The sequence below is a fragment of the Bos indicus x Bos taurus genome, chromosome 14 (assembly GCF_003369695.1).
Source record: "Bos indicus x Bos taurus breed Angus x Brahman F1 hybrid chromosome 14, Bos_hybrid_MaternalHap_v2.0, whole genome shotgun sequence".
Classification (NCBI taxonomy): domain Eukaryota; kingdom Metazoa; phylum Chordata; class Mammalia; order Artiodactyla; family Bovidae; genus Bos; species Bos indicus x Bos taurus.
The window spans coordinates 79,414,998-79,425,435 of NC_040089.1; the positions used below are offsets into that span (position 1 = coordinate 79,414,998).

Below are 10,438 nucleotides of genomic sequence, written 5' to 3' on the forward strand. Positions count from 1 at the left end.
ACTAATTGGAAACTTTAAACTATCAAGGCCTAAACCACAAGGATAAATATGCTCTATGTGCTAAGTCTATCAGCTTGGGATTTTAACTATCCCATGTCTGGTAGAGTACACCAAGGGGTGGGGAGGAATACTCAGCTAGAGCAGATGAGCTAGAAAGTACCCAAAACTTAAAAGGCAAGAGCATATGTGAATAAACATTCTTAATAGAACCACAGAACTTATTGAATGAGAGCTGTCTTAAGTTCTCTTTGCATCTTAAAACCCTATTTTCTAGCAATAAATTAAACTGAAGTAGCTCCCCTTGCATTAATCTGCAAAACAGTCTGTCTTCTAGGGTGAGGATGCTATTCCAGTACCAGCATAGTTAGTCTGACTTTCCATTTGCGGTATTTTGGCAAAAATGCCAAAGAGATGATCAAAGACAGGAGAGGTGATGGGTTTCTCCCTAGGAAGGTCACCCCTCCTTTTCCCTATCTTGCCTGACCCCCAACTCCTGGGGAAAAAAAAATACTGTTCTAATAGCATCAGCTTGTGCTGCCAGTCCACCTGGGGGCCTAAATGTTTCCCTTCTCCCTGGTCGTCTTGCTGATCACTTGTCCAGAGCAGGAGGTTGTCACCTAGGAACTGCATGATCCTCGAGTCCTCATAAGCCTGGAGTCCTTGTAGGAGTCTTGTTGAGAATGTTGCGAGCTTGGTGATGATTGAAAGCGATCATGGTCAAGTGGCAGGCTTGCTACAAGGCCTTGTGGACCTTGGAGTAGAGGACAGAGTAGCTGGGGGCCAGTCCTAGCTCACTGGAGTGACTGGACTGTGTGTGCTCCTCACTGACCTCATGGGCTTTGCTGTGGGCCTTCTCAGGTGACTCCATGAGGGTCACCTTCTTCTAGCCAGTGGGCAACTTTGGCCAGGTAGCGGTAGTCATCCCCTGTCATCTGCAGGAAAAAACACTTTGCTCTCATACTGAGTCTCACTGTCATTTTTGATCAGATATTGCTAGGTATCCAGCAGGCTTGGCACATCCTGACACAGTGGCTCCAACTCCTCTGTCCTTTCCACCGTAAGCACAGACCCTCTTTGTCATCTTATTGTATTACTATCTGCAGATGTCTTCTGCTCAATGCTACTAATGACCCTCCAGGAAGAATGGCGTGCCCTGGTCACGTTCTTGTAGGCCACAGAGAGGTTTGCTCACTCACTGGACTGTGGCCGATTCTGCTCTGTTGCACTCTTTATGGCCATGGCCCTGAGGTCTTAGTGTTCCACCTGTTCTGCCAAGGGGCTGTCTGTACTGGCGGCTCCTTGCACCATCTTTAGGGGCTTGGGTCACCCAGGCAGGGAGACCAAGTCAACCTGAAGACCTCAGAGTGTGACTGCAGCGGGGCAGCAGCCCATGTGCCTGAGAGACCAGTTTGCAAATGGACTGGCTGAGGCCATGGCATAGAGCTGCAGCTCGAGTGTGACCTCAGGCCCCAGACCACAGTGGCTCCTTTCTGTCTGGTGTGTGCAGATATATCATTGTGATTTTGATTTGCATTTCTCTGATGATGAGCAATGTTGAACATCTTTACATATGTTTGCCATATCTTCTGAAAAATGTCTATCCAGGTTTTCTGTCCAGTTTTAATTGGGTTGGTTACTTGATATTGAGTTGTAAGAGCTACTTATATATTTTATAAAATGTATATCATATATGAAATGAATTGCCAGTCCAGGTTTGATGCATGATACAGGATGCTCAGGGCTGGCGCACTGGGATGACCCAGAGGGATGGTATGGGGAGGGAGGTGGTAGGGGGGTTCAGGATGGGGAACATGTGTACACCCGTGGTGGATTCATGTTGATGTATGGCAAAACCAATACAATATTGTAAAGTAATTAGCCTCCAATTAAAATAAATAAATTTATATTTAAAAATAAGTAAATAAATGAAATAACTCATTATCAGTTATAGCATTTGTAAATGTTTTCCCCCATTCAGTAAGTTGTTTGCATTTTTTCAGTTTTCCTTGTTGACCAAAAGCATTGAAGTTTAATTAGGTACCATTTCTTTGCTTTTATTTCTTTTCCCTTAGGAGACAAATTCAAGAAAAATATTTACTGTGATTTATGTCAGAGTGTTCTGCCTGTGTCTTCTTCTAAGAGATTTATGGTTTTGATTTTACATTTAGATATTTAATCCATTTCCATGTTTTTATATGTTGGGAGAAGATGTCCTAATTTCATTCTTTAAAACGTAGCTGTTCAGTTTACCACTTACTGAAGAGATTTTCTCTCCCCCATCGTATGAATATGTGGATTTATTTCTGGGCTTCTGTTCTGTTCTGTTGATTGATGTGTCTGTTTCTGTGCCCGTGCCATGCTGTTGTGACTACCCTGGGTCTGTAGTACCATCTAAAATCAGGGAGCACAATACCTCCAGCTTTGTTATTTTTTCTGAAGATCGCTTTGCTAATTTGGAATCTTTCATGGTTTCAAATAAATTTTAGAATTATTTATTTGAGGTCTGTGAAGAATATGGTTGGTATTTTGATAGAGATTTCATTGAATCTGTAGATTGATTTGGCTGGTATGGATATTTCAACAATATTATTAATACTTCCAATTCAAGAACTTGAGATATTTTTCTATTTCTTTGTATTACGTTGTTTCCTTATAGACTTCAGAGTACAGGTCTTTTATCTTCCTTTGTTAAGTGTATTAACATGCATTTTATTATTTTCGATGACATTTAAAATGATGTGGTTTTCCTGTTTTCTTTCTCCATGTGCTCTGTTGCTCAGTTTTGTCTGCTTCTTTGCAACCCCACTGACCCCCAAGCTCCTCTGTCCTTTGGATTTTACAGGAAAAAATATTGGAGTGCATTGCCATTCCTTCTCCAGGGGATCTTTCCAATTCAGGGATCAAATCCTTGCCTCTTACATCTCCTGTATTTGTGGATAGATTCTTTACCACTCATGTCACCTGAGAATCCAGTTTATTACTAATGTATAGAAAAGAATAGATTTCTGTATATTGGTCTTGTATTCTGCATTTTTACTGAGTTCATGTGTTAGTTATTTTTGTGGAGACTTGAAGCAACAGTTAGAACTGGACATGGAACAGCAGACTGGGTCCAAATAGGAGAAGGAGTACATGAAGGCTGTATATTTTCACCCTGCTTATTTAACTTATATGCAGAGTACATCATGAGAAATGCTGGGCTGGAAGAAGCACAAGCTGGAATCAAGATTGCTGGGAGAAATATCAATAACTCAGATATGCAGCTGACACCACCCTTATGGCAGAAAGTGAAGAGGAACTAATCACCTTATGGTGATTACAGCCATGAAATTAAAAGACGCTTACTCCTTGGAAGGAAAGTTATGACCAACCTAGGTAGCATATTCAAAAGCAGAGACATTACTTTGCCAACAAAGGTCCGTCTAGTCAAGGCTATGGTTTTTCCTGTGGTCATGTATGGATGTGAGAGTTGGACTGTGAAGAAGGCTGAGCACTGAAGAATTGATGCTTTTGAACTGTGGTGTTGGAGAAGACTCTTGAGAGTCCCTTGGACGGCAAGGAGATCGGTCCCAGGTGTTCACTGGAGGGACTGATGCTAAAGCTGAAACTCCAATACTTTGGCCGCCTCATGCAAAGAGTTGACTCATTGGAAAAGACCCTGATGCTGGGAGGGATTGGGGGCAGGAGGAGAAGGGGACGACAGAGGATGAGATGCCTGGATGGCATCACCGACTCAATGGGCATGAGTTTGAGTAAGCTCCGGGAGTTGGTGATGGACAGGGAGGCCTGGCGTGCTGTGATTCATGGGGTCGCAAAGAGTCAGACACGACTGAGTGACTGAACTGAACTGAACTGGGACTTCTTACATGTAATACTATTTCATCTGCAAATAGTGACATCTTTATTTCTTTCCTTCCAATTTGAATGATTCTTGTTTTTCTTTTCTGATTACTGTACCTAGGACTTTTAATACTGTGCTAAGTAGAAGTTGTGAGAGTGAGTATTTTTCTCTTTTTCCTAATTTTAGAGATCAAGTTCCAACTTTCCACTGCAAAGTATGTATTAGTTGTGGTTTTGCGATAAATAGTCTTTATTATGTTGATATATTTTCCATTTATACAAGCTTTGATGAGTTTTTATCATGAATGGATGTTAAGTTTTGTCACATACTTTTTCAGCATCTATTGTGAGGATACGATTTTTATCTTTCCTTTTGTTAATATGGTGTATCATATTGTTTGATTTGCAAATATTGAAACACCCTTGCACTCTTGAAAAAATTTTCAGTTAATCATGGTATACAATCCTTTTGACACATTCTTGAATTCTGTTTGCTAATATTTTGTTGAGGATCTTTGCATGTATACTCATCAGAGATATTGGCATACAGTTTTCTTCTTTTGAAGTCTTTGTCTGGTTTTGATATTAGGCTGATGGAGGCCTCATAGCATTTTTTTAAATTTGTCTATTGAAGTTCTATTTTACCTTGTTACGATAGATTGAGAGCGATTCCTCTAAACAACAAGGTATTATTTCTTAACCTTTCAGCGAATGCTCAAAATTAATATTAAACCACATTTACACAAAGTAGAAGGATGTTGGTCAAAGGGTAGAAACTTTCATTTATAAAAGTTTTTGGAATCTATTGAATAGCATAATGTCTGCAATTAAAACTGCTCTGTCATGTACTTGAAAATTACTGATAGATTGTAGATATCCTCACCACATGTGCACACACACACATACACAGAAGGAATTACCTAAGGTGATGGAGATGTTAACTAACCTTACTGTGGTGATCACTTCGCAATATATATCACATCATCACACTGCACAGTTTAAACTTAAACAATATTATATGCTAATTATATAAACCAAAACCTTAATTAAGTAAATGTTGGAGACCAGATAGGGAGCTCTCACGCTCTGTTATGATGTAAGAGACCAACAAGAAGAAGAACTTACCTCTCACTCCTGGTAAGGACTTACCTAACTTACCTTTCACTCCTGGTAAGGACTTACCTAACTTACCTTTCACTCCTGGTAAGGACTTACCTAACTTACCTCTCACTCAGTGGTAAGGACTTATCTAACTTACCTCTCACTCCTGGTAAGGACTTATCTAACTTACCTCTCACTCCTGGTAAGGACTTATCTAACTTACCTCTCACTCCTGGTAAGGACTTATCTAACTTACCTCTCACTCCTGGTAAGGACTTATCTAACTTACCTCTCACTCCTGGTAAGGACTTATCTAACTTACCTCTCACTCCTGGTAAGGACTTATCTAACTTACCTCTCACTCCTGGTAAGGACTTACCTAACTTACCTCTCACTCCTGGTAAGGACTTATCTAACTTACCTCTCTCTCCTGGTAAGGACTTATCTAACTTACCTCTCACTCCTGGTAAGGACTTATCTAACTTACCTCTCACTCCTGGTAAGGACTTATCTAACTTACCTCTCACTCCTGGTAAGGACTTATCTAACTTACCTCTCACTCCTGGTAAGGACTTATCTAACTTACCTCTCACTCCTGGTAAGGACTTATCTAACTTACCTCTCACTCCTGGTAAGGACTTACCTAACTTACCTCTCACTCCTGGTAAGAACTTACCTAACTTACCTCTCTCTCCTGGTAAGGACTTACCTAGTGAAAAGCTTATCTAACTTACCTCTCACTCCTGGTAAGGACTTACCTAACTTACCTCTCACTCCTGGTAAGGACTTATCTAACTTACCTCTCACTCCTGGTAAGGACTTATCTAACTTACCTCTCGCTCCTGGTAAGGACTTACCTAACTTACCTCTCGCTCCTGGTAAGGACTTACCTAACTTACCTCTCGCTCCTGGTAAGGACTTACCTAACTTACCTCTCGCTCCTGGTAAGGACTTACCTAACTTACCTCTCACTCCTGGTAAGAACTTACCTAACTTACCTCTCTCTCCTGGTAAGGACTTACCTAGTGAAAAGCTTATCTAACTTACCTCTCACTCCTGGTAAGGACTTACCTAACTTACCTCTCACTCCTGGTAAGGACTTACCTAACTTACCTCTCGCTCCTGGTAAGGACTTACCTAACTTACCTCTCGCTCCTGGTAAGGACTTACCTAACTTACCTCTCGCTCCTGGTAAGGACTTACCTAACTTACCTCTCGCTCCTGGTAAGGACTTACCTAGTGAAAAGCTGTGGGCATTTGTTTACACTGCCCTCATAGCTTGTTTTCCTTTCTGTAAGTATGTTCTCCTTCCCGTGCAGCGCATGGTGCCTTGCGCATGATTTACCATGGTTGCAGTTCTATGCTGATTTACAATTTTCTGCTGATCCCAGTTATAAACACATCTCTGCTAGGGAAACGTCCGACCATTAATTTCAGGTCAATGTTTTGGTAGCCAGTGCTAGGACCAGAGAAGATCCTCCATGGCCCCAGGGCTGGTGAGTGAACAGTTTGTGGTATCCACAAATGATCCATTGCACTCACTGCTTTTCTTGCCAACACTGCAGTTTGAAGGTACGTCTTTCTCCCGGATCTAGCTCAGGCAGTGTCCATTTAAGGCTCTCCAGGCTTTATTCAGGGTCTATTTTGGGGCTTTGTCATTTTAGTTAAGGCCTGGTTCTGTATTCAAGTACTTCTGTGGCACTTGAGTCCAGATTTTAAGATCAGACTTTTTCAACCAAACTGATTAAAAAGTCATCACCCCTTCCTTCAGGACCAGGACCTGTGTCACTGAAACTGCCAACTCATCCATTAAACTATTCTATCAGAATAGGGACTGTTCTATGGAAACAATTGAAAAGCCTTTGGTCAAGACCCTCTAGGAATATGCTGTTTTCATAGATTGAGCTGGATTAGCTTGCAAGCTGTTTGAATTAAGCTGTTTGTGTTATAAGCTATTTAATCTATTTCAAAATTGTTCTTCTACTGTAGGGAAAAACGTCTGAGAAATAGCGTTGCAGTTATATAAATATTTTTTAGGGCACCTCCCTGCCCAAAGACTCTGGCTAACTTTATATTTAAAATCCGAGTTCTTTCCTTATGCACATTTCTAACTAAATGGACTGACCTGACCAAAGGTATTTTAGAATATAAATGGTCATTATGAGGAACTTTTGAAATCCCCAAACTTAATTTCCTTAAAAGCACTAAGTTAGACACCAATAGCTCAAAATTTTCAGGACTGAGTGGAATGCTTATTTTGATTGATATGTTGGAGCTCCCCAACGCTATCAGGTATCTGAAATTACCTCTCTGTAAGTTAAGATTTTGAGATTGACCGAGGCCAACAAATAAAGAAAATTAAAATTGCTCCCTCATGGTCCTCCTGTGAGCTGTCTTGCCTCCGGCTCTGGCCTGGCGTCTTGCCTCTCTCCTGGAATCCTAATGGTAGGACTCTTCTTTTCATACCATATTCAAGGGATTGGGGGCAGGAGGAGAAGGGGACGACAGAGGATGAGATGGCTGGATGGCATCACTGACTCGATGGACGTGAGTCTGAGTGAACTCCGGGAGTTGGTGATGGACAGGGAGGCCTGGTATGCTGCGATTCATGGGGTCGCAAGGAGTCGGACACGACTGAGTGACTGAACTGAACTGAACTGATTCCTCTTTCTCTTCTACACCCCCTAGTCTTTCTCTACATCCTCGATTCTTCTACACTTATTATTTCACTAAATATCCTGTTTTTTGTGAAACTTGCCCCACTCCTCTTTGGTCTGAACTTGCCAGGGACTGTCTTAATTAAAATAAATAAATTTATATTAAAAATAAATAAATAAAAATAAAGTTAAGACTTCTAAGGATCCTGGGGCTAAACCCTTAATTTTTAATATTCCCCAAATTAAATCTGAACTGTGATCCATAGAGATTTTTCCAAAGTAATTGAGGATCATTATAGATTTGCCAATGAATTTAATAGTCATTCAAACTTATCAACTTGATTTAGCTGACTTATATTAGACAGTGTATATGCTTGTTGGTGAAGTCCATTCCCAGTACTGGATGAGAACCACTAACTGGTAAAATTCTGAAAATGCTCTAGAATTACAGCTGGGAGACCAACCTGCTAACTTACCATAAATCAGGCTTTGGTGATCCTAGGTGACTACATCGGCACTTCTTAGGGTTTGTCTAAAGCCTGCTGATTAGAACAAATTTCAGGCTTCAACATAAAAATATAATGAACCTGCTCACGAACATTACAATCAACTTCAGTTTTTTGGTTTGTTTGTTTTTTAAAGAAAATTCTGGTCTTCCTTCAGATGTTGATTCCACTTACCTAGCTTTTAACTCTTTGTTTACTATTGGGCTATACCAGGAATTTTCTGTGTTAGTATAAAGGATCATGATGGAATGGGAAACTGTATCACTCCAGATTTAGTTAATCTGGAAAACTAGCTTTCAAACTCTGAGTTACCGCAAAGGAAGACCACTAAAATTCTGAAGTATTAACTCCAACAAATAAGGGGTCTTAAATAAAACCAAAATTCACCTGACTTCTGTTATTATTGCAAAGAGCTAGGGCATTAGAAAAGAGAGTGCTACAGATGTAAATACTTTGGTGTAAGCAGCCCTTCCTATGTCCTCCCAGTTCTCAATGGTGGGGTTCTTAGGAGCTGCAGGGGCTTTTCTGAATCTTCTCTCTGAATTGGCTTGGAGAAGCGTTTCTCCAGATTGTGGTTGAATCTCTTTCAGTCTTAACTGACACCTAAGCTACACTCGCAGGGGTCAACCCCACTACCATTAAAATAGCTCCTGCTATAGAGTCCTAAAGCAATTCAGATAGTGGGATGTGCCAGTAGTGAACCTCAAGAGGCCCTGTCTCTGATCCTGTTCCCTTTTAGTTAGGCTCTCTGAGAGATACACAGCCTGCTCTTCTTAGGTCCTCTCCTTCTAGCCATTTATTAATCTAAGTTTCCTTAGGGAATTATCATGCTATAATTTCTTTCTCTCAAAAGGGAAAAATAACTCTAGAGCTTGATAGTAATCCACAAAGTAATTTAAATGACACTTTACCATCTTTTATTTGTTCCATCTCTGACAGTTAGTAGAGCTGATTCTGGAAACATTGATTACTTGTCCCATTGGAATTAGCTCCCATCTTCCATATGGGCAAAATCTCCAACCGACATTGTCAAACTGCACAGTGCACCCCCCATCAGCATTCATATAGATCCCTCAAAACCTCTTCCCAGAGTTAATCAATACATTTAAATAGATCCCTCAAAACCTCTTCCCAGAATTAATCAATATAATATAAATAAATAAGCCCTTCAAAGCAGAAAACCCATAAAAGATTACAAGGCTGAAGACCTCCTTATCCCTTGTATTAGCCCCTGTAACGCCTCTGTTTTACCAGGGAGAAAAACCTAAGGGCCAAGAGTTTTTTCTAGGACCTTGAAGCAATAATCAACACCGTTATCCTTTGACACTATGTTTCTCCTAATCATTATACCTTAGTAACACCCATTCCCACCAGAAGCAAATTCTATACTGTAATTGATTTATGCATTATGTTCTTTAGTATTCCAGTTGACAAATCTAGTCAATGAATTTTTGCTTTCACTTGGGAAGAAAATCAATTCACCTGGACACTAATGTCTCAGATTTTACTGAGAGTCTTTTTTATTTTATTTCTCAAAAAGTCCTGAAGGCTGATATGGACAATATGAAGTTTGTTACAATATGTGGGGGATTTGCTTCTTTGCTGTCTTCCTCAAGCCTCCTCACAGTAAGACAGAGTCTCCTTGCTAAAGCTTTCAGCCTGAAAAGGACATGAGTTAGCCAAAGAAAAACTGTAGTTTACCCAAACCTAGATTTTATATTTAGGACATTTGATATCAGAAAAAAAGGGTACATCTAGATCCAGGGAGACTTCAAGGAGCCCTATGTTTCAAAATCCCCCAAGCTTAGCACCAAGAGCAAAGTTTTCTCAGACTAGCTGGTTACTGCTGAAACTGGATTTCAAATCTTTCTTGTGTAGCCTAATCTCTGTATGTTTCACTAAACAATAAAAACCTCAACAAAATTTAATGGGAAGGACTAGACAACACAGCTTTCATGGCTTTAAAGGAGAGTTTCACGTACCAGCTTGACCCTGGGCATGCCAAGGATAAGATTCCATTTTACCTTTTCGTTTATGAAAAGGAAGGCGATGCCCTGGGATACTCAGTGCAAACCCCAGGTACCACCATACATCCATAGAGACCCTATGGCGCAAGGATACCACCACTTGCCATGGTGTGATTATATCCACTACCCTTTTGGTTAAGCCCACTGAGAAAGCCTTTGCAGGATTCCCTTTAATCATTTTTACACATCATGCAATCGTTCTGAATTCTTACCACACTCAACATTTCTCACTCAGCCACCTCATTTCCTATGAAATCCTTTCATCGACTCTTTTTGTGTAATTCTTTTATGTTGTAATAACTTTAAC

At 40.4% G+C, this 10,438-nt stretch overlaps 1 pseudogene; it reads right to left on the bottom strand.

Annotated features, from left to right (window-relative positions):
• Positions 1-330: 330 nt before the first annotated feature.
• On the bottom strand, positions 331-1,239 carry LOC113904026 (annotated as a pseudogene).
• Positions 1,240-10,438: the final 9,199 nt, after the last annotated feature.